This window comes from Magnolia sinica, chromosome 11 (genome assembly GCF_029962835.1).
Source record: "Magnolia sinica isolate HGM2019 chromosome 11, MsV1, whole genome shotgun sequence".
Classification (NCBI taxonomy): domain Eukaryota; kingdom Viridiplantae; phylum Streptophyta; class Magnoliopsida; order Magnoliales; family Magnoliaceae; genus Magnolia; species Magnolia sinica.
In genome coordinates this window covers 59,594,921-59,614,519 of record NC_080583.1, presented here as the reverse complement: position 1 = coordinate 59,614,519, position 19,599 = coordinate 59,594,921, and positions in this window count along the sequence as shown.

Sequence of the window (19,599 nt, the reverse complement as noted above, 5' to 3'; positions counted from 1 at the left end):
ATATCTGGGTCAGATTCCGGCCAAGTGATTAGACAATGGTACCACCACCGTAATCCTTTGATGTTTTTTCTTCCTTTTTTTAAGAGGTACGGAGTGTCCAGATTTGGGCTGTCGATGGGCTAGGCCTAGGGTTGTCTTAGGGATGTATTTTGAGTCGTTTGCGCCAGACTGTTCATTTCAAAATATTGTGTTTGCTGGCTTGAGGTCCGACCCATTGACAGTCCTAATTCCGATCAGATTGGCATAGTGAGGCGCACCAACATGCCAGTTTTGTTCCCTTTTGGAGGTGGCCATTGCCCAATTTAAGGGCATCTCTCTCTCTCTCTCTCTCTCTCTCTCTCTACAATTCTAACCTTTGGGTTTGACCATTATTAGGGAAAAGAAGGGAAAAAAAAAAACCCATCAACACTGCATTGGCGGATTGAGTAATCCTCCCAACCTCATACGACAGGAAAATCCCAGGGACCAAAACCCAAAGGGGTCGTTTGGATGCTTGTAAAGTCATTAAATTGTAATATGATTACAAATAATCTGATTAAAGGTGTAAAGTGTTTACATGTGATTCTGTTTGGCTTTAAGCATTAATTAGGGAAATAGTTGTCTATGCTTGGATAGTTTGAAATTTGTTTACACCCTGTATTTAGGTATTCACTAGAGCTGGTCATCGAGTTGAGCCGAACCGAGTTAGGGTTGTCCCGACTCGATCTGGTTTCGAAATAGGCCTGACCTGAACTCAACCCAACTTAGTACCGAGCCCAGCATGTCTGACCCAATCTGAATCCGGGTTTGGCCCGGACTAATCCAGATCGAGTCCGACCCGGTCACAAGTACCGAGTCGGGTCGAGTCAGCATCGAGTCGGGTTAGGTGCAATGGGTATCCACGAGCTGAAATCACAACTCAAAACCTAGATTCACTTGTCGGAATTACTGCCTCTCCATCAGCTACACGGCATCTCAGATCTTAAACATCATATCAGATTTTTAAAAAAATATATATGTACAAGTTGAGTTTTGGATTGAGTCAAGTCACTACCGAGTTGGATTTCGGGTCGGGTCGAGTGGAGTCGAGTTACTGGGTGACTCAAACTCGACTTGGTTTGAGTTCGGATTGGATGAAGTCAACTCGATTCAAATTGACTCACCCACTTGGTTCAGATCGAGTTGTATCTTAATAAGTCGAGTTTGCCAAGTCAAGTTGTCCCATGCTCATCTCTAGTATTCACTCATAATAGAGCTTTGAGTGGTAAATCTTTTAAAAATAATTGAGGGACAGTTTTTTGTGTGTGTGTGTGTGTATAAGATAGATCTTGGGATAAGCCCAGATCAGTAAAGCCTATGGTCAATATTTACGGTAAACAAATCATTTGGTTGGCTATAGAAGTGGATCCACTAATTCAAACATAGCGCTAAGGTTTGATAACATCCCAACATATAAGAAGTTTCAACCCTAGCAGGGAGAGGTTTGTCTTCTTCTTCTTTTTTTTTTTTTCTTTTCGTTTTGGGTCCTTTTAACCATTGGAAGATGATCTGCAACTCTCTCTACTTTGAAAATTTTCAAAAATTATGGCTGTTGCCTAAAATCCCTTTACCTGAAATTTGAAACATAACTTTTTCTCATGTTTTAGATTACAGTTAAAAGCTGTAATTAGATTACAATCTACAATCTGATTACAGGCAGGTATACCCATCCAAACACCCCTGTAATCTGATTACCGGTCGGAAGATTCCTACTTACGCACTTTATAGGCATCAAACGACCCCTAAAGAAGTTCTATCTGGTGGGCCCCACCATGAGCCACAAGCCAGTTAGAAAGCTCCATGCCTAGGTCAGCACCATCAATGTTGGCTGACTTAGCGAATTGACTAACGAATCACCTGAGTCAACCTGGTTCTTAGGCCACACCGAGTCAAAAGTGGTGTGGACTTGGTGATGATAAAAATAGGACATGAATCACCGGAGTTTTTCTGACTTTTTCCATACTGGGTGACTCAAGAGAGTCACAAAACTCGGTGAGTCAGTGACTTCGTTTCTCCTCCTTCCGTCTTCCTTTTTCCTTTTCTTCCTCGTCTTTTTCGTCGTTGTCTTCCTAATGCTGCTGGCTTTCGTGGCGATTGCTGCTCTTAGCTCTGGACCGACCATTCACAACCCTAAATTAAAGAGAGATCATGATACTCCAGTTTAGTGTGATAGTTGATGCGCATGCGCTACGGAATTTCACGCATGGCAGTATGTAACTTAAACGGTTAAATTTGTGGTGCATGATGATCAAGACTGTCAAAATCATTCTCCAAATTGTGGATGAGCAGAACCTACTAAGAAATCATACTTAGAAGATCTTAACCATCTGACTTGTACCTTGCAATTCGAACCGCCTATTTTCTTTTTAACCATCCATTTGATAACGATTGATGGATGGTTGTGATTGCTTGATGAGTTTGATTTTAATGTTATGTTCCACGCATGATGTGCCTCACAAGGATGGTCTGGAATGGACAAGTCATACATGTGTTGCAAATGACGATGATGCGCCCTCGAAACCTTTCCATCAAAGAAGCTCTAGAGTAGAGGATGAATAAGGGCCAAGAGGACCATCCATCATTATGACCTGTGAGCCCCACAATATGGGTTTTGTGTAAAAATTAAGGTGGGCCTTATTGATCAATAGTCTGGATTGTCCTAAGGGTTGCGTAATGTGATTGGGTATACTAGTGGGCCCCAATAAGTTGTGATACATTCAGAAATTCATGTAAGGTGTGATGCACGCAATGTTTTAGAGGAACTAGGATTACCAAATTCGTGTAGAGCCATAAGGAGAGGAGTTTTGAAGGGTTTCAAACCCCTCTACCCTCTATAACTATACAAGTAGGCTGGATACCATCAACTGAAGTTACATCCCCATTACAACTTCTCTAAAGGGTACAAGGAGAGGAAGACCTCAACATTCTATCTTCAGCAATGGCATCTTAACAAGGTAAGCCATCTAACCCTTCATATCTCCATATCCGATGCATAGCACAGTCCTTGCAATTCTGCATAAGGTATTACAATCTGTGCCTAGGCCATCCGCTGCATGTGAACCTGACAACTAACCCATCTCCACCTTCTTCTTCTTCATCTGATCTTGATCATCCTTGCCATCATTATCATCATATTGTCTCTCTTAACTCTATCCGCTCTATCCTTTGGAGAAATTGGACCACAACGCTTACGCTTTTCGCCCTTATATTTTTGCCTTCTTCTCTAAACATCCTCTAGCCCAAACAATAGAGGATTCAAAACCCATTAGAACTGACATTTGGAGTGGGAGATACCCTCGTGGATTTCCATTACTATTTTAACTTGAGCACCGTGTTGCTATTGTGTCCTGGACCCAACAACCATCATCGGCCCTTCCCCCTTGATTTGCAAATCCCATCCACCATACTCAGATGTGCTCATTTCATGCTCATTTAAGATTTCATTCTTGGAGCACAAAAAAGGAGGGAAATAAAGAATTGACCGAGATGTTCAAGTATGCGTCACCTTCGTGGTTCCTTCTTAATAGAGTTGGCATGGGATGACTTGACTTGTCCAATTCGTTCAGACCTGACTTGATTTGAACCGAGTGGGTGAGTCCATCTGAATTGAGTAGACCTCATCTAATCCAAACTCAAACTGAGTCAAGTTTAGGTCAGACTTCATCTAATCCAAACTCAAACCGAGTCGAGTTCTGGTCAGCCAATAACTTGACTCGACCCCAAATTTAACTCAATACTGACTTGACTCGATCCAAAACCCGACTTATGTTTATATATATATATATATATATATATATATATATATATATATATATATATATATATATATATATATATATATGTATATATATGTTGGGGATTGTGCTGCGGAATCACACAAAGATGGATCTAGGATAGCAATCCAAGAGCACCAAACAAACCAAAGAAGAACACAGATTTAACGTGGAAAACCCTTGTGGGAAAAAACCACAACACAAAGCGACAGAATTCTACTATAAAAGAAGAGATCACCGATTACCTGTGAAATATCTGGTCTTGTACAGACCATGACATACATTAAACTGCCAACCGCGTTCGAATAAGGCACATGAGACATAACCTATTTTTCCTCATTCGATTTAGGACATTGTTCTGAGGAAAGCTTGAAGTGAGCCACGTGGGGAACGCTCACTGGCTTTGCCTAGTCCATCTCATACTTGATCAATATATTTTTAAGGTATTCTGCTTGTGATAACCAAACCCCGCTCTTTTTCCTATCTCTATGAATATCTGTGTCAAGAACCCTTTTTGCAGCCCCCAGATCTTTCAACTCGCATGTTCCTGAGAACCGAGTCTTCAGTACTTTGATTTCAGACATATCATGACAGGCAATCAACATATCATCAACAAATAATACTACGATGATGAATTTGCCATCACTCACTGTCTGGTAATAGATACAGTGATCGTATTCACTCCGAGTAAATTTCTGACTCAATATGAAAGAATCAAATTTTTTATACCACTGCCTAGGTGACTGTTTTAGGCCGTACATGACCTCATTAACCTGTAAACTTTTTTCTGTCCCTTTAACTTCGTAGCCCTCTAGTTGCTTCATGAAGATTTGCTCTTCCAATTCCCCGTGCAAGAATGCAGTCTTGACATCCATCTGTTCCGGCTTGAGATCGTATTGGATAACCAGTGCCAATACGAATATGATAGACACCTACTTAACCACCGGTGCAAATATCTCTATGAAGTCGATTCCTTCTCTTTGAGCATAACTCTTCGCTACCAGTCTCATTTTATATCTATCCCATTTCCTTTTGAATAACCACTTGCATCTGATCGCTTTTCGACCCACTAGAAGCTCCACCAGCTCCCATGTGTGATTTTTGTATAACAAGTCCATCTCATTGTCCATAGTCGCCTTCCACTTTTCTGCATCAGACTCATTAAAGGCCTCCTGAATAGTAGATGGGTCACCCTCATTTGTAATGAGGGCATATGCAATATGAGAGTCGTCCCTGTATCTTGCCGGTAACCTGCGATTACGCGGTGGGTTTCTTCTCACAGGTGGTTACTCCACCTGCTCCTGTACCTCTGTATACGCATTTGTTTCTGCCTGAGCATCATCTGTGTTAATCTGGACATTTACGATCAACCTTTTATTTCATCTTGCTCATCTTGATCATTACTGTGGAATAAGGAGCTTTCATCGAATCTAACGTTACGGCTAGTGATAAAGTTGCATTTGACCTTGTTAAATAACCTATAACCTTTCACACAAACACCATAGCCAACAAAAATATACTTTTTGGCTTTATAGTCTCACTTATCTTTCTCAACTGATAGTACATGAGAGTAAGCCTCACAACCAAATATGCCCAAATCTGGGTAGTCCAGCACGACAATGTCAGAAAGATAAACATCGGCTGAGCTATATTGCTCCATATCCAGAAGTTACCTAGTAAAACTTTGGATTCTGCCCAAGATTTTCGAAAGAGATAAGATAATAATCTCCAAGAATCTAGAGGAAACAGGGATTACAGATCCTTAAAGATTGAAATCTACCCTTACGAGATTTACTCTAAGGAATACGAAAGCCTTACGGGGTACAACACCATTATAAATACAGAGATCCTCATGGTAAAAGGTATGTAAAGACTCACCCTAAAAACCTTTCAAAAGAGACCCGGATTCCGACTTTAGCATCAGAGGGTCCCTTGGCAAGACCAGAGTCACCTTTTCCTTCTTACGTGTGCAGATTCCAGGGTCATAAAAGAGGCGAGCCTAAAAACAGCATCAATCGATTGGCGCCGTCTGTGGGAAGCGATACGAAAAGTCATTTTCCTCAGGTATAGAGCACTCTCTAATGACGAGAACAAGAAGAACCGTCCAGAATGAGCCCAGCGAGGTCCCAGTCACCGAACCATCGACGACCGAAGGCCCCCCTGGTACAAATGGAGCTCATGCCCACGCGGCCCAAAACCAACATGACAATCAACAAGGTTCTGCGGCCCGTCAGGCAACCTTCGTTTCATCCAGAAACAGGCAATGGAATCGTAGCAATGGATGATTAGACAAGGAGGTCCAAGATCTTAGGACCGACCTGAATTATATGAAGCAGATGATAGAACAAATTCATCGACAACAGGTCTAGCCGCCCCAGCAAGGCGATGGTGGGGTTAATGCTCAGCGCCAATTCGTCGATCCTCAGCTCGTCGCACCCCGAAGTGTCCCTCAGCAAAGCCAGCACCAGGTTCCAGTTGAACCGGTGCCGTCCATATCTATGTGACCGCTCCACTACCTGCCACCGATCTACGACATGAAATAGATCGGAGAAGGCGCAACAGGCCCCTCGTTGAGGGCACAACTGATAGTGACGAGCCCTGGAAAGCTGATATGTAGGACCTGCGAAAAGAAATGCAAGAGAAAATCGCAGATATGAAACAAAAACGTTACGCCAATCAAACTGGACCTGAGACAAAGGCGTCCCCATTTACGGAGGAAATCATGCAAGCTCGGTTATCAGAGCAGTTCCGCCTTCCTCAAATCCCGCCCTTTACCGGCAAAACCTATCCAACTGAGCACATTGACTCTTTCCGGACGTACATGGAATTGCATGATGCCTTGGACGCCGTGATGTGTCGGGCCTTCTCTCTCGCTTTGGCTGATGTAGCCCAGCTTTGGATTAAACAGTTGAAATCGAAGTCGATCAGCTCATTCACCGAACTCAGCGATGCTTTCCTTGCCAATTTTGTTGGTGGAAAGAAAAAATTGAAGTCATCTGCACATCTGAATAATATAATTCAAAAGGAAGGAGAATTACTTAAGGATTATATCAAACGTTTCAATTTGAATCGCTCTAAGTCCGGAAGCACTTGGACAAGACGACTCTCAATTTAATTATGCAAGGTGTTCGAGACAAGCCATTTCTTACATCTCTGGACAAGAACCCCCCGCTACTCTGGCCGAATTCATAGCTCGGTCAGATAAGTATGCAAACGTCGAAGAAACCCGAATCCTGTGCGAGGCTGCCCAAAACGCGAAAACCCCAGCCAAAGAGTCGACCAAAAAAGAAGTTGACTCGGTTAGTGGTAAAAAATGAAAAGATGATTGGTCTCGCGATGAACATAGGTCGGGAAAACGGCCTAATCACAAATTTTCGATGTACACTTCGCTCAACAAGCCACAAGAACATGTATTAATGGAGATCAAAGGCGAAGGTATAAGATGAAGCTTAATCCGAGCAAATGCGCATTCGGCGTAGGCTCAGACAAATTCCTTGGATTCTTAGTCAGTCAAAGGGGAATCGAAGCTAATCCAGAAAAGATTAAAGCTCTGCTTGACATAGAGTCCCCTAAGACGATAAAGGACGTTCAGTGACTGATTGGAAGAGTAACGGCCTTAAATCGCTTCGTGTCCCGAACTATTGACAGGTGTCTCCCCTTCTTCAAACAGTTGAAGGGTCGATAAATTGTCGATTGGACAGAAGAGTGCGAAAGCGCCTTCCAGCAGATTAAGGAATATTTGGGATCGCCATCGTTGCTTTCTAAGCCCGAGCCAGGCGAGCCCTTACTGATTTATCTAGCAGTATCTGATGCAGCCGTAAGCTCGACCCTGATCCGCAAGCATGAAGGCAAACAACTCCCCATCTACTACATCAGCAAGGCCCTCGTCTCGGCGGAAACGAGATATTCGACCTGGAAAAAGTGGCCTTGGCCCTGGTTATATCATCCCGACGCTTGCAGCCATATTTCTAAGCTCACTCGATCATCGTCATGACCGATCAGCCTTTACGTCAAATACTACAGAGACCAGAGTCTTCCAGGAGACTAACAACATGGGCGGTTGAGCTTAGTGAATTCGATATTCATTACAAACCTCGGACCGCAATTAAAGGACAAGCCGTGGCAGACTTTATCGTCAAAGTCACAGTGCAACTGACAATTCCTATGGTTGACTCAGCAGAGTTGTCCAATCGCTTCCCACCCAACCCTCCATTTTGGTCTCTCTACGTTGACGGCTCATCGAACTCTAAGGCAAGCGGGGTAGGGGTAGTCCTGGAAACTCTTGATCACATAGCCATTCAGTATGCCTTGAGACTTGGATTTCAGGCTTCTAATAATATAGCCGAATATGAAGCTCTCCTTCTTGGACTCTGGCTAGCAGCCAGTCTAGGTGCCACTCATCTGAACGTGTATAGCGACTCCCAACTAGTCGTCAATCAAATAGCTGACATATATCAAGCTAGGAAGGAAAGACTGAAAGCTTATCTTGCAAAGACCAGAAAGATGATCGCCGAGTTCCATCAATGTTCTGTTACCCAGATCCCAAGGGCCGAGAATGCTAAAGCCGACCTACTAACAAAGCTTGCCTCAATTGACGAAGATGATATTCCCAAATCCATTCTTATCGAATTCGTGGCTGAGCCAAGCGTTGGGGGAACCGAGTCTTCCACCTTGCTCCCCATCGATTCCGAACCATCTTGGCTCGATCCAATCGTCAAATACTTACAAATCGGCGAACTCCCCCAAGAGCGAGCCGAGGCTCGACGATTGAAGATACGTGCGGCTCATTACACTATGCTTGGCGACATTTTATATAAGAAAGGATACTGCGCGCCCCTATTGCGATGCCTGGGACCACGCGAAGCCGACTATGTTCTACGTGAAATTCATGAAGGCATTTGCGGTAATCCCTCGGGCAGCTGATCCCTGGCCCATAAAGTCATTCAGCAAAGATATTATTGGCTAACCATTCAACAAGATGCTCGGAAACTTGTTTAGGGTTGCGATAAATGCCAGAGATTTGCTATCAACCCTCGACAGCCACCTGAAGAGTTGACGCCAATGGCCGGGCCTTGGCCTTTCGCCCAATGGGGAATCGACATCATCGGGCCATTCCCTCTAGGGAAAGGACATACTAAGTTTGCTGTCGTCGCCGTCGATTATTTTACCAAGTGGGCTGAGGTCAAGCCGTTAGCCAAGATAACTGAGTAGAAAGTCATAGATTTTGTTTGGAAAAATATTATCTGTCGATTCGGGATACCTCAGACTATTGTCTTCGACAACGGGAAACAGTTCGACAACAGGCAGTATCACGACATGTGCCAAAATCTACGGATCAGGAACGTTTACTCATCCCCGCGTCATCCACAGGCAAACGGACAAGTCGAAGCCATCAACAAGGTAATTAAACAATACCTTCAGACTAAGCTAGACCAAGCAAAAGGAGCATGGGCTGAAGAACTTCCCAAAGTCCTTTGAGCGTACCAAATTACAGCCCGAACTGCTACAGGAGAAACTCCCTTCTCGCTAGCCTATGGATCGGAGGCGGTCGTCCTTGTGGAGATTGGCCTACCTACCGCCCAAGTAAGTTCATATGATGAGCAAAACAATGAGGAGCTGCTGATTCTCAACCTTGACCTCCTTGATGAAATCAGAGAATTGGCTCGACTTCGGACAGCCACTTACCAACGATTAGTGTCTCGGTCTTACAATGCCGGAGTTAAAGTTAAACAGTTTCGAGGGGGAGATTTGGTCCTCCGAAGAACTTTTTAGAACACTAAAGAAAGCGGAGCAGGAATGCTGGGCCCTAATTGGGAAGACCCCTACATAGTTGCCAATGCTATCCGACTAGGTACTTATCGACTAGAAGACCTAACAGGGCAGCTCCTGCCTCACCCGTGGAATGCCGAGCATCTTAAGATATACTATCCATAGTTCGGCTAAAAAGTGATCTATACTCGGTTTAATTGTTTAAACGCTTACAAAATCAAAGAAAGAAAAATGTGTAGAATGCTTAATAAACAAAAAGCATATATTCATTGATCAGTAAAGTGTTATATTAGTCAGTTCATTGATTACAATTGAGTCAGAATAATATAACAATAAGTGTTCTACACTCGGATATTGATAAAAGATAACGTTCGACGCTATTGACAGGCTCGGCCCCGAGGCTTGGTGTGCTTGAATCAGATGTGGGGAACAGAAAGGAATTGTTCTCCGTTACGCCAACTTTAGGGCTCGGCCTCGCCCACTGCACCAGGAGCTAACCCAGGAGATGCTGATGGAGCTGCATCAGGAGCAGTAACAGAGGCGTCATAAGTGTATGCCTCGGGGTCCGCTGCCGCCTCACCACCAGACTTTGACTCGCTCTCGTTAAAGCCGGACAGATCTAGGTGAGGAAAAGCACCCTTCATCACTTCGATACATTTAGTGTAACCCTCTCGGTAAACGAGGGTCTGCTCCTCCTCGAAAACTGAAGATGAAAGGAACTCTTCCACCGCGTCCTCTCTTGTAGTCGCAAGGGCGGCCTTGGTCCCCTTCGCGAGCTCCTGAAGCTTCCTCTGAGCCACGACCCGCTTTGTGGCAACCTGTTAAAGGCTAGCCTGGCCTCTTCCAATCGCGAGGCCACGCGATCTCTTTCCGTTGTGGCCGACACAAGAGCAGCCTTTGCCTCCTCGAGCTGGCTCTCCGCAAAGAGAGCCCGAGACTCGGCAAACGACAGCTGAGATTCCGCTTCCGACCGCCGAGTCTCAGCATCTGACAGCCTAGCCTCCGCTTTTACAGCTCGCCTAGCTAGGGAAGATACTTTGGCACGAGCTTCAGCATACAAGGGGCGAACTGCACAAGGAAAAAAAGATATTTTAAAATGATAGAAAATCCAAAACAAAATGACTGAGGGGTAGTAACATTATCTCGAGCAACAACGTCCCGATCCTACTGAGCATGTTGTCCACGAAAGCCGCCTCAAGAAGGCCAAAGAACTCCCCCATGAATATCTGTCGACTCGCCTAAGGAAGGATCTCTTCAACCTTTTGGCAGAAGGCTATCCTCTCTTTCTTAGCTACTCTCGTCCTCCACAGCTCCCTTTCCTCAGCTCTCGGAGCAGTGGAGGCTTTAGCCGGTTCAGACTTGGGAGCTTCCCGAGGTACCTCAGAAGACGCCGTCACCGCTTCACTTGCCCCTGCCTCTGGGGCGGCTGCTTCCATCGCCTCTGTCGCCTCCGTGCCTTCGTCAACCTCGATAACAGTTGAGGGAGCAGGGGGGCGGTCCTTACCGGGCCCTTTGAGACAGCCTTATGTCTCTTCGAGGCCCGGGGGTCCGAGTGAGGTGAGGGTCGGATTTAAGATGGCGGATGGAGAGAAGGCCGAGCTTCAGACATGTCTGCATTCAGAGAAGGATGAGCGGTAGTATAGTCCAACAGACAGAAAAAAAAAGAAAAGACAAGAAAAACTCTCTCACCAGTCACCGCGGAGTCGAAGCCCCACTCAAAAAGAAGCTCCGGTTGGAAAAGCCTCTTACAAGATCTCTCCGGGTCAAGGGCTCTGAAACTCTGAATCCGAGTCAGAGAATCCGAGTCAAAGTTCGGAAGATGCTTCGGTATTGCTGAAAAGTAAAAAAGTTACATCCTTGACTCAGTAGAAATGAGATAAGAAAAAAGCGGTAAAACCACGTCAACTCTACTTATCGCTGCACAAAAAGCTCGAGGAACAAAGGGCTGGATAGGTCCAATCTCAGCCGACTCCCACCTATCGAGGGCCCAAAATCACCTATCTCTCCAGTGCTTGTTCGATGAAGGGGAGTCAGTTATTAAGGGCCCACCGGTATTCCGCTAGAAGCAGAAGAAGAACCAACCAGGATGCTGGGTGTGAGCCCGCACTTGGTATAAATGGAGAAATTCATTCACACTTAGCTCAAGCTGTCGTGTCTCGGCCTAGAGCACCGCATAGCCGAACAAGTCCCTCCACCAGTTCGGTACGACCTGTCTCGAGGCTATCCCCAGACTGCCCAATAGTTCCCGAGCAATCTTTTGAAGCGGCAATCAGAGACCGCATTGCAACGCAACAAGAAAAATCACAACTGCCCCAAGTGGAGGTTGGTCGAGCAGCTCTCTAGGCCAAGGAAGAGTCAAAATGATTGAATCTGGAATGTGATATCCGGACTGGATCTTTGACAGCTCATCTGCTGTCATCACTGAAGGTGCTGTCATCACTGAAGGTACGGGTCCTTTAACCCGTTCTTCGGTCTCAATTTCCTCCTCTCCGCCTCCCTCAAAATCATGGCTGCCGGAGGAGCACCCAACGGCCATACGGTCAGGAAGCGAATCCAATGCCTCCACTGACGCCACCGACCTCTCTGCCGGAGGGTCTACAACCCTCTACGAATGGCGAAACAGGAGATCCGCATCTTGGCAACCTCCGCCAACAGTGAGGGTGATTCTGAAGCCGACCAAAAGCCGCTCGCTTCACCCTCACTGTTGTATTCTCCCTCCTTAGGGCTTGTGGGGTCTGACATTGTTAAAAAGAAAGAAGAAGAAAGGGAGGAAGAATGAGCTTACTAGGAGAAATCCAAAAATGTCGAAAGCAGGAGGAAGCGCAAAGGATTACAGCGCTGGAATCCGTGAAAGGAGGGAGGAGGCGAAAGCATAAGAGAAAATTGAAAGAAGGCGAACTGGCGAAAATTCGCTTAGGGTGACCCTCTTTTATAGAGCTGCCACGTGGCTCCAACATTAAATGAGGAGCCGAAGTGGCGCCACCTCGAGTACCTCGACTTTACACGTGATGGCTTCTCATGCGCTGTTGCCAAATATGTGGCCACGTGTCCAACCTTCATACGCCCCGGTGCTTTAATGACGGCCACTCTGCTCATGCGGTCTCGATAAACGAGTCGACGCGTGGTCGAACGAAGCGACGTATCTCGGAAGTCGCGTAAGCCACCTTATACTCATTAAATGCTTTATCATTACTCGGCTCTAATACAGACCGACTTAATTCCAGAATACTCCGCAACTGCCTTAGGGCACTGAACGAAGTAGGGGGGCTTACTGTTGGGGAAAAAAATATAACAAGTCCTTGAGTCGGCTAGAGGATCGGAAGAATAGTGAAGCAATGGCTCGGACTCATTGGATGCCGAGTATGAATAAAGCCCAAAGTCCATAAGAACGCTGGATTCTGCCCGAGATTTTCGGAAGAGATAAGATAATAATCTCCGAGAATCTAGAGGAAACAGGGATTACGGATCCTCAAAGATTGAAATCTACCCTTACGGGATTTACTCTAAGGAATACGAAAGCCATACGGGGTACGACACCATTATAAATACAGAGATCCTCATGGTAAAAGGTATGTAAAGACTCTCGCCCTAAAAACCTTTCAAAAGAGATCCAGATTCTGACTTTAGCATCAAAGGGTCCCCTGGCAAGACCAGGGTCACCTTTTCCTTCTTACGTGTGTAGATTCCAGGGTCATAGAAGAGGCGAGCCCAAAAACAACATCAACAATAGGTATCCTCGTTGCCTTCTTTGGTATGGTCCACTTGAGCTTCGGATATCCTTCAACTTTGGGTTCATGTCTTAAAATGTGCTGAAAAATGGATGGACGGTGTTTATAAATCACATATATAAAGATGGGCCCCAATAGAATCTTCACATCACATGGTGAAAGGTTCGTCGAGCCCTCACTGCAGTAGGCTTCCTACCTGGTTACTAAATATTAGTTAATTTTCTTGCCAGGTGGTGTGGGGCCACTGCCATGCATTTCCAAAATCCCCCTACTGTCAGGTGAATGACTTAAATTTAGGTTTAGAGCAGAAAAACCGGCCTGAAATATGATCCCGGCGGTCCACAATATTAAAAATAGTCTATAATATGGCAATTACCCTCCAAACTATTTTCCTTTAGTATGGCCCACCTATATAATGGATGTGGCTGAGTTTTGAGCACGAAAATAAACATTACCATGGGCCTAGGAAGTTCTTAATGGCTGGAGTTCATTCACCACTGTTTCTTGTGGTGTGGTACTTTTAAAATTTGGATCTGGTTCATTTTTTGGGCAATGTCCTGAATGAGCCGGCAAAATGGATGGTGGGTGGATATTTAACACATATCAAGGTGAGTCAACGTTTACGGCTGAATTGAACTGGACTAAACAAAGACATTGATGATGGAGAATTTTTAGCCAGTTGTTTTGAAAACGTGACTTTATCCTCGAACGGCAACCACGCTTAGGATAGCCTGATTTCGAGGCTAAATTTTGGACTCATATATATATATATATAGAAATGGTACTATGCGGTCGATCTCATGGGAACTTCCAATGAAGTCGAGCTATGTGGGCCCCGAAGTCGAGCTATGTGGGCCCCACCATGATGTGTGTCGACCATGATGTGTGTCGAACATCAACACCGTGCATTTGATGGGTCTTCTTTAAATTATGGGATATCCCAAAAATCAGCCATATACAGAACTCAGGTGGGCCATACCATCTAAAATCATGTGAAGACATGCCTAAAACATATAAAAGCACTTGGTGGGGCCCACCTGAAATTTGGATGTGTCTAAAACTTGGTTTGACCCCTCATCCAAGTGGGACACACATAATGTATGGGCTGGATTTGTGAACTACATCTCAGTGGGCCCAACAAATGATTATGAATTTTTTAATGGGAGGGTAACCCCTCTCAACTTTTGTATGTGGTGTGGCCAGACCCATACTCGAGTTGGGTTAAGCATGCTAAACTGTCCAGATTAATCTAGGTCAGACCTCAGACTCAGATTAGGTCAGGCATGTTAAACTCAGTGCCGAATCGGGTCAGCGCTCACTCTGCCCGACTGGACTCAATGCCCAGCTCTACTTCTGTATAATGTAGATGTTACCCTAACCGTGTGAGGCCCACATTAATGTTTGTTGTATATCCATGCCCTCCCATCTGTTTTTCCATCTCATTTTAGCAGGAAATCCCAAACCTTAAGAAGATCCAAATCTCAGGTGAATCATACCACTAGAAACAGTGATGAATGATCATTAAAGCATTTTTTGGACCACAAAAGTTTTGGAACAAGCAGATCATTGTATTTTACCTTCATCCATATCTTCTTGACATTATCAACGGGTTGGATGTCAAATAAACATTACGAAAACCTTACGATGGGCTCTGTGGACTTTTTAATGGTGAGGCACTCAATCACCACTGTTTCGTGTGGTGTGATTCACCTGATATTTTGATCTGCTTAATTTTTGGTACTATGTACTAAAATGGTATGGAGAAACGGATGGACCACGTGGATATACAACACATCATCAAGATAGGCCCTAAGGTAACACGTAATCCGCTCTCAGAAATTTGAATAAGCTGGCCAAACAGTTTAAAAACCGGGCTGAGACCTACCTCAGGCCCGGCCCGTTGACAGTTTTATAGGGGCGCGGGCCATCATGAGAATTTCCGTGCCATCTCAACAGTTGAATGTGCGGGCCATCATGAGAATTTGTGAGCCATCTCAGCCATCCCAACCGTTGAAGGCGCAGTCTGCCCTGCCTACAAAAGTGATTGTCTCTTGGCGGAAGGCGGGGTGAGTGTATGACAACAGCTGCCACCGTTGCCTATAAATATCCATCAGGTTTCATTTTGAGGATCTCAATCTTAATTCTTGATTTATCTTTAAGAGTATCTTCAAAAATTCTCGAAAGAAGCAGAGCTTTTGCAAGTAAAAAGTAAAATGGAAAATCACTCATGATGGATGCCATCCCTCCAGGCCTGGAGGAAATTGGTCAGATGGCACCGCCAATACAGTAGTCTATATTAGCACCTAGTGCCCTATCCCACTAGGAGCAGACTGTGTAAATTATACATTGGCAGCGCTTAGTGGGTAGTCGCCAAGGCACTGGATGACCACTTCATGATAAACAGGGGTTTGAATCTTTGTCAATGTCTGATTCTTGCCTTTAGCTATGGATCGTGCATATTAGGACTATTCTAATTAAGTTCACCACGTGCACAGCCAATATTTATTATTTTCTTTGAACCTGTGTCAACTTACATGGCAATCAAGTCATGGTGCCAAAACCACCATGTGGTGTTCTCTCTTTCAGCATCTGTGATGCCTTAGGTACATTACTAGTACTATACACCACCCCTATTACCTTCTTGCTACCTAGCAACCCGAGATCTGCATGACACCATATCCCTTTCTCAGTCCTGTCTTATATTGGTGATATGGCACTCTACATTAGAAGGGGAGCATTATCAATGGAGTGCGCTTGCATTATTCATCTCATTGTGTAAGAGAGCATGGAGCACTATGATCGCCATCCCAATCATAGTGGCACTTGCCGCCAGAGCGATCTGTTAGAATGGGTCACACGTGTGATGTGATCACACATGTGGATACATGTGACGTGTCCACACGTGTGACCATCGTGTTTGCGTCTGATCTTTGTGCATGTGTTGAGTATACATAAGTTTAATTTTGAGTATATGGTATTATGATTATTTGTGTTTCCTGGCATAAGGGTTATTTTGCAATTTTTCTTTTTAAGCGAAGCCCTATTAATAAAATAAGAGGGGTGGAGGCATGTGAGCATTAGAGCTCTCCATTCTCTCTCTCTCTCTCTCTCTCTCTCTCTCTCTCTCTCTCTCTCTCTCTCTTCTCCTTTTTTTTTTTTTTTATTTTTATTTTTTTTTAAATTTTAAAAATCGAAGACATGGTAACAGAGTGACTTTGAGGTTTTTCTTCTTGATCTCTCTTCTTTACCTTATTTACTCTCTTCTCTCTCTCTCTCTCTCTCTCTCTCTCTCTCTCTCTCACACACACACACACACACACACACACATATATATATATATATATATCTCCAGTGGGAAATGCTAAAAGGTTCAGAGCTGATCTAACCTAATCTCTTTTGAGTGTTGTACCCCCACTTGATGGGTGGTGAATTGTTTTTAATGAGATGTGTAAGGCCCACTTTTGTATTAGACCTGCATGATGGGACAAAGTGGGTCATTGTTCATCTAGTGTGCGATTTACGTTAAGTTTCCTGAAGCATGAAATCAAACTTGAGGGCTAAAAATTTAGAAGTTCGTGAATACTTTCCTTTATTGTATTGATCAAGACAAGTTGAAGGTCAAAATCAGGTATTGATTTAGTACATTAGTTTGCTGGAGAATTTGTGTTGAAGGAAAATTGTTGTTATTATTTAGATAGATTAAAAAAATGATTCCAAGAGCAATATTTTATCTTCATCAGATTTGGTGCCTCTCCAAATAACATCAATAAAATCAAATAGTACAAACTATCTACAGTGGACTACATTTGTAGAAGTTTTTTCTAATTGGAAAGAGGAAAGTTAAATATTTGACATCCCCCAAGCCCAATACCACTGCGAAAGATTATGATGGTTGGGTGGCAGAGGATGCCCAAATTAGAGCATTGTTGTGGAATAGCATGGAATCATATATTAGTGCCAATGTTATCTTTCTCAAGACGGCTAAAGATGTCTGGGACACCTTGAAGGAGATGTATTTTGGTGAAAAAAACTTAATCTGTATGTATGAACTCTTATAGAATATATTTGCATTTTAATAGGTAGATAAAAGTGTGGGAGAATATTACTCTATCCTATGCGGCATGTTGGAATAGTTGAATGTTCATCAACTGTTGTTAACAGATTTTGAAGTTATGCTCAAGCAAAGGGAGGAATTTCATGTTGCTAAATTTCTCTCTGACCTTCAACCTGAGTACAAGCCTATGAGGTCCTAGATTCTTGGAGGCAGTGAAATTCCCTCAGTGACAGAAGCGTTCACCAGAGTACAGAAGACAATTGACATGTCTACTCAAAGTTCCACTTCATTAGATCGTTCAGCTTTTATTTCTATAGCGAGTAGAGTAGATGAGGAATTTCAAGGTGGCTGTGGTCGAGGCGGTAGATTTGGAGGTGGCTATGGTCATGGTGATTGTTATTGCACCTATTGTGGCCTCAACAATTTTAATATTGATTCATGCTAGGATTTCCATGGAAAGCCTAAGTCAATTCTCTGGAGGATAGTTAAGAAGGTAATCGTGCCACTCTTATTGAACTGAATACTTTATGTGACACAATCACTGTAAAAGAAAGATTATGCTAAGCTTCTGAAAAATTATTCCACTCATGCGCCTTCATCTACTACTATCCTTGCTTAATCAGGTACATCTTGTCTTACATTTTTTGGGTGTACTATACAAATTATTGATTCTAGTGCTTCCGATCATATGACCGGTAGGCGTAATTTGCTATTCAAGTTAGTCTAGTCTTAATCCATTCCATCTGCTACCCTAGCCAATGACACTTCAACTAGTGTATCTAGTGAGTGTTGTGTATGTCCTATATCAAATCTTTCATTGTCATCAATTTTGTATATTCTAGAGTTTTTATTGAGTCCATTATCTGTAAATAAACTAACCAAATACCTGAATTGTTCTGTAAAATTTTTTTCTTATTATTGTGAGTTTTAGGATCTAAAGATGGGGATGATGATTGGTAGAGGGCATGAATCTAATGGACTCTACTATCTTAAGAATGAAACAATTGAAGTTGGAGCTGCATTGCAAGCTAACATCTCTTCACATTAATGGCATTCCAGGTTCAGGCACCAATCCTTAGTTAATTTGAATTGTATTAAAATGTGAAGCTTGTGAGTTAAGCAAGCATCACAGAGTGTCTTTTCTTTCCCTTTGAAGATAAAGTTAGTGATAAACCATTTTATTTGATACATTCAGATGTTTGGGGACCCATTCAGGTGCTACGAGTTTGTATAGCTCACTGGTCACTACGGGGAGGCTCGTCACCCCAGTGTAGGCCGACAGCTTGACCATGGTGTCCCATACACCACCATGCTCGTCTCATGAGTCTTAGCGGATCGTGGTACCAAGGTTAAACGGGTTTTGCATTGATAAGTGGTACCTTAGATTCAAGCCGTAGCATCCATCCATGGTAAACACACATTAGGCTAATTGGGTTACTTGACAGGCTCGATTGGTACGAGCGCACGCTAACTTAATCGACATGAAGCGCATACGCACTCCTTGTGGCCTAAGCACTGTCGATAGTCACCGTACGGCTCGGATTCATCGAACGTGTCCGTGGTGGCGAAACTAATTCGGCCACTTGATCGGAAACTTTTACCAATTGCCAGGACTATGCGATAGTCCCAATTATACTTAGTTGTAATAGGCATTCATATGTGACAGTCAAACAGCATTTAATGACCAAATCACATATAAATCTCATTCGAGCATTTTAACAAACACATAGTGCACATATTATCACACATAGGCATTTCATACATGAATCACGTAGTCGAATGTAAATTACGTGAAGGAATCTATTCATATATCTAAGATAGTTGAAAATCTCATCTCAACACCTTTAATAAATGCATTTCATCAAACAATCACCCATTTAGACATTTTATCAAACACTTAGACTACACATTTCAAACATACATGTAATGAATTAGTTATAACACATTATGCCAAATCCTTTCATGAAGGAGTTGTCACGCACACAATGATCATGTATTCTCAATTAATAATCATGGCAAGCACCAATCGAAATTCCATATTCATTCGAACATTTCAACAAACACATAAAATGCATAGTTAATAAGCATAGTTCATACACATGTAATATATGGAATGCATCGTATTTAAGGGTATATGGTGGTAATCAAGTCAGTAACAAACCATTAGTGACATTAAAAGCCTTAAAAACCATAATCCAAACATTTATAGTCCGTACCTTCCGTCGGTAAACTCGTATCGAACTCAGTTCGAACACAA